The sequence below is a fragment of the Pelophylax lessonae genome (assembly GCF_965119305.1).
Source record: "Pelophylax lessonae genome assembly, chromosome: 3".
Taxonomy (NCBI): Eukaryota; Metazoa; Chordata; class Amphibia; order Anura; family Ranidae; genus Pelophylax; species Pelophylax lessonae.
The window spans coordinates 672,507,430-672,513,521 of NC_138770.1; positions in this window are offsets into that span (position 1 = coordinate 672,507,430).

Below are 6,092 nucleotides of genomic sequence, written 5' to 3' on the forward strand. Positions count from 1 at the left end.
ACATACAGGGGTATACAATGTACGGTTAGCAGCAAACACACACACACACACACACATTATGGGTTGAACTGCATGGACTGATGTCTTTTTTCAACCTCACTAACTATGTAACTACCACCACATAGAAAACACCAGCCTCTTACCGGAATAAAAGACCCCAGAATATAGAAGGTCTGTATGGCAATCAGGATCAGCCATATGCACTCTCATGTACGAACCAAATTATGGGAACCACAGGCCTCTCCAGCGGGGATGTATCACAATAGTGGCAGAGAAGATATGAATGAAAAAAAATCTTAAAACTGCATATACAATTTACTTATTGTAGAGAAAAGGTTCTCACATTATGAAAAGTAATACAGAGCAGTATACAAACGGAACAACAAGCAGGTCCAGCAGTGTGATGATGTCAGCAGTAGCCCCGCCCCAATGTGTTTTGTCGTAGGAGACGTTTCAAAGTGGATAAACTCATCTTGAGGGAAGACACAAGCCATGCTGGACAGCATTATACACCCTTTGGCATGGAAGGCAGTTGCAGTAAATGGTTTTCAGGTGTGTATGTAGAAGAGCTGCACGATTCTGGATAAAACGAGAATCACAAGGTTTTTTTTTTCCTAAAAAAAAAAGATCACGATTGGAGTTACATCACCTTTCACATTATACAAAAAATGAGGCTACGTTTACTGTTTCTTTTTTTTATAGTCCTTGAAGTGTATTATTTCCCAAAATATTGCGTTTGAAAGACGGCTGCACAAATACAGTGTGACATAAAATATTGCAACAACCGCCATTTTATTTTAACCTTTAAGCAACAAATGTCAGAAAAAGGCCTGGTCTCGTGGTTAAACTGACCTTTTGCAGACTGAAGTTCATCTCTTTGATCTAAAACAGGGGTCTCAAAAGTTTTCAAACAAAGTCCAGTTTACTTTCCTTCAGAATTAGGAGAGCTGCATTGTGGCCAGTGGGGGTAGAAAATATCCCAGGTCCAGCATCAGTGATAAAAATATATCATGAGGGTTGGTGGTCACTCAGTATGAGGAGGAGTAGTGCTTCTATTAGTAGGAGGAATAGTATCCCAACATTGGGAATAGTGACCCATCGTTGGTGTCAGTGTGAGGAATAGTGCTTCATATTGTTGGGCATAATAGAGCCCCAAGGGCCAAATAAAGGCTAGCAAAGGGCCACATCTTGCCCTCGGGCTAATGTCTGGCCCTCGGACTAATGCTGGACAGTATTATACACCCTTTGGCATGGAAGACAGTTGCAGTAGACAACCGGGCTTTGGAGACCCTTGATCTAAAAGAACCAAATAATACAATGTTTCATTTAATCTCCGCCCTGAGCAATGTTGTGATAAACTTTCCCAGCTGCTTTTTTTTTTCTCTGAGCAGAGAAACAGTTCTGCAATGAATTGTGGAAATGCCATATTAGGACCGTGAGGGGGGGTTGAATCGAGATAGCGATTTTTTTTTTCTAGTATGTAGCTGTTTGCCTAGATTTTGGCTTTAACCACTTAATCCCCGGAGGATTTGGCTGCTCAAAGACCAGGGCCTATTTTGCGATTCGGCACTGTGTGACTTTAACAGACAATTGCGCGGTCGTGCGACGCTGTACCCAAATGAAATTGACGTCCTTTTTTTCCCACAAACAGAGCTTTCTTTTGGTGGTATTTGATCACCTGTGCGATTTTTACTTTTTGCACTATAACCAAAAAAATAGCGACAATTTTGTAAAAACAGCAATATTTTTGACATTTTTTTATATGAAATTCCCCCCAAAAAAAAAGTAAAAATCAAAATGTTTTAACATTTTAGGCCAATTTGTTTTCTGCTACATATTTTTGGTAAAAAAAAAAAAATTGCAATAAGCGTATTTTGAATGGTTTGTGCGAAAGTTATTGCGTTTACTAACTATGGGAAAGATTTATATATTTTTTTTTAATTTTTTTTAACTAGTAATGGCGGTGATTTGCGATTTTTTTTGCGGGACTGCGACATTGCGGCGGACAGATCGGACCCTTGACTGACATTTTTGACACTTGTGGGGGGTACCAGTGACATTACTACAGTAATCAGTGCTATACATATGCACTGTCACTGTAAAAATGACACTGGCAGGGAAGGGGTTAACTTTATTGGTGATCAGTGGGTTAAATGTATCCCTAGGGGCGTGATTCTAACTGTGGGGGGGCGTGGCTTTTGATGTAACCACAGAGACATACGATCCTACATAGCAGGATCGTATGATCTCTGCAGTTACATCAGGGAGAATGACAGACGGCTTTGTTTACATCAGCCGCCTGCCTTTCTCCCTCTCCAGCGGGAGATCGCGAGTGACCGGCGGACATCGGAGCCGCCGGTCACTCGCGCGGGGATGTCGGGGAACGAGCGGGGGCCGGAGCGCGCGTCCGGTGGCGCACGCTCGCTCCCTAGAGGCTCATGGGCGAGTAACGTACCGATACGTCACTTTGCCAAGGAGGGGCTGACCGCCGCAGTATATAGTCGTGCAGCGGTCGGCAAGTGGTTAAATATACACTATACATACTAAAAATAAAAACTTAAAGTGGAGTTCCACCCTAAATTTATACTTACCTCCATCTTCTCGCTCCAGGTCACCTGAAAAACAAATGGATAATCGCAATTTTTTTTTTTTTTTTACTTACCTCGTATAGAAGAAAATATACTTACCTTACTTCCTCTTCCTCCCCTCGGCGGCCACGGCGATTCGTCACTTCCTGGCTTTGCAATGATTCCTGGGAGCTGAACGTCATCGCTCCCAGGAATCAATGCGCCTGCACCGGCCCCGACGTCAGTTCCGGTGCGCGCGCGTCATTCCCTTCTAAACAGCTTCTGGGCATGCCCAGAAGCTGTGCAGGGATAACGCTGCGGCACCGGAAGTGACGACGGGGCCGGTGCAGTGCATCGTGGGACCGAAGAAGACGGAAGAGGACGCAGAAGAGGATCGCGCTGGCTTCAGCTGCCCACACCTGAGATGGCAGCGCTGGAGAAGACATTTTCAAGGTAAGTATTTCTCCTAAAAGGTAAGTGCAACCCGGGACAGTTCAGAGGCTAGCCATTGTGGAATGCACTAGCCCTGACTGTCCCGGGGGTATTTTTATTGAAAAAAGTATTCCCAGGGTGGAACTCTGCTTTAAGCTGCTTACAAAGAACAAAACCTAATATGCTTTGAGCTTCAGGATTCCATCCAGGCATTGCCCTCACTGCCATTTATTAGGATTGTAGTTTTAATCCAGGGAGCGGGGACCCCTGTTTGAGACGCAAGAGAGAATTCACAAACATGCCCCCTGCTGGCTCCTCCCTGTTTCCTATCTACAGAAAAAAATGTATTATCACTGACAAGCCTCTAACAGACACCAATCAGAATGAAAATCGACCTCAGTCTTGGCCTAATTTGTGCTGCAATTAGAACTAGGCAGGGCTTTTTTTCAGCGGGAACGCGGGGGAACGCAGTTCCGGCACCTCCAGAGCTGAATGTATTTTATGGCAAGGAGTGCTGGGGTATGCTGGAGGGTCTAATGATGCGGCTTGCTAAGGGATCTATTGTCCCTGGTAGAGATCTATTTTTGTGTGGGGGGTATCTATTTTTGCTGGCAGGGGGTCTTAAAATACTGGTGGGTCAATTGTTGCTGGGAGGGATCTACCGTTGAGGTAGAGGTCTATTACTGCTGGAGGGTTTATTGATGCTGGCTGCGGGGAGATCTGATGTTGCTGCTGGGGGTCTATTGTTGCTGGGGTGGTACTTTGTTGCTGGGGATCCATTTTAAATAAATAAATTCCATGCAAATTACCTAGTAGCTCAAAATTATGCTTATTATCCAAAAAGGGGCGGTACATGGCGGTGCATAGGGAGTGGAACCAAGGGATGGTGCTCAGAGGTGGGTAGGGGGCAGAAATTACTCAGAAGGGAGGGGTTCCTGCACCTATTCTCTGAGAAGAAAAGCCCTGGAACTAGGAGAGAGGACGTTACACGGCACAGCCTTCAGGACGTTTACTCCAGCATTCGAGTGAGGAGCTTGCTGAATTTTAGCTGAAGAAGATCACAATGCAGATGATTTACTGCAAATCGAGAGAAATCTCTGACTTTAGCACAACGCCTGTTACATTCATTGGTGCTGGGTTACACCTCTGAGGTGTGGCTGCTGCCACATCCAGCTTTCACCCCGAATGTCAGCTCTGTGAACCAGTGCTGTATTTTGGCCTAGGCCAACAAGGTCCAGGCCTAGGGCGGCACTTTGCAGGGGGGCAGCAAAGAAACTGCCCCCCTCCACCTGAGTCTCTATTGGCCACTGGTTGCTAGAGCCACCTCTCTCATTCCCCCCTCTCTCTCAACGCCCTCTCTCTCACTCTCATCCCCCCTCTCTCTCACCGCCCCTCTCTCTCTCACCCTTCCTCTCTCTCTCTCTCTCTCTCACCCCCTCTTCTCTCTATCTCTCACCCTCCCTCTCTCTCTCACTCCTCTCTCTCTCTCTCTCTCTCTCTCTCTCTCATCCCCCCCCTCTCTCTCTCTCTCTCTCTTTCTCATCCCCCTCTCTGTCTCTCTCTCTCATCCCCCCTTTCTTGCTCTCTCATCCCCCCCTCTCTCTCTCTCCCTCACCCACCCCCTCTCTCGTGAGATCTCAGGGGTTCATGCTGGGACTTGTAGTCCTTCAATTTTGAAGGGAGCCACAGCCATTAAAAAAGGAGTGGGGCAAAGTTACATAGGTGGGGGAGGGGGGGGGGGCGCCCAATTTTAGTCTTGCCTAGGGCAGCACAAAACCAAAATACACCACTGCTGTGAACTATCAGAAGACAGGTGTTGCCTTTTAAGGACTAGGTGACGCATTGCTCGCCATTGGAGTAATACTTCATTATGCTTAACCCCTCTGCTGCACTCCTCCATGCCTGACTGTGTCTCCGGTGTCTCCTGTGACTCCAGCCATCCTTGTGAGTCCAGCAGTGCTTGTATTTCTAGCTTTAGCATTTACAGTGACTCCCATGCTCATGAGTCTTTAGTGATCCTTGTGCCTCCAGTGATCCCTGTGCGCCTGTGTCTCCAGGGCCCCTAGCATCTCCAGAGACTCCTGTGCCCCTGAGTTCCCAGTGACACCAGCATCTTCAGAGACCCCTCTACTCCTGTGTATCCAGAGACCCTGTGCTCCTGTATCTCCAGTACCTCTAGCGCCTCCGGAGACCTCTGTACTCCTGTGTCTCTAGTGACCCCAGCATCCACCGGAGACTACTTTACCCCTAAGTCTCCTGTGTCTCCAATGACCCGCATGCTCCTGGTCCTCCACTGACTCCTGAGTCTTTAGAGACCCCTGTGCTTCTGTGTTTCCAGTGACTTCTGGGTCTCCAGAGACCCCTTTACTCCTGAGTCAAGCGGTGATCTAAGAATATCCTGTGTCATGCTGTATCTCAAATAACCCCAGGATCTCCAATGACCCCTATGCTCCTGCATCCCCAGTGCTACCTGTGACCCCTGCACCATAATGTCTCCAGTGACCAAGGTGTCCCCACAAACCCCTGTGCTCCTGTGTCTCCGGTGACTCCTGTGTCTCCAGAAACCCTTGTGTTCCTGCATCTGCAGAGACTCTTGTATCTTTTGTGACCCCTGTACCTTTATGTCTCCAGCGACCCCACCATCTCCAGAGACCACTGTGCTCCTGTGTCTACAGTGATTCCAGCATCTCCAGAGACCCCTGTGTTCCTGTGTCTCCAGTTGCTCCTGTGACTTCCAATGACTCCAGAGCATCCTGTCACCCAGTGACCCTAGAGTAATCAGTGTCATGAAGTAATCCTAGAGTATCCTGTGTCATAATGTGTCTCAAGTGAGACCAGAGTCTCCAGTGACCTCTGTGTTCCTGCATCTCCAGTGCTTCCTGTGACCCCTACACCGCAATGTCTCCAGTGACCCAGATGCCCCCAGAGATTCCTTGTACTCCTGTGTCTCCAGTGACTCCTAAGTCTCCACTGACACTTGTGCTCCTGTGTTTGCAGTGACTCTTTTGCCTCCTGTGGCTCCTGCGCCCTCATGTCTCCAGTGACGCCACCATCACCAGAGACCTTTGTGCTCCTGTGTTTTCAGTGACTCTA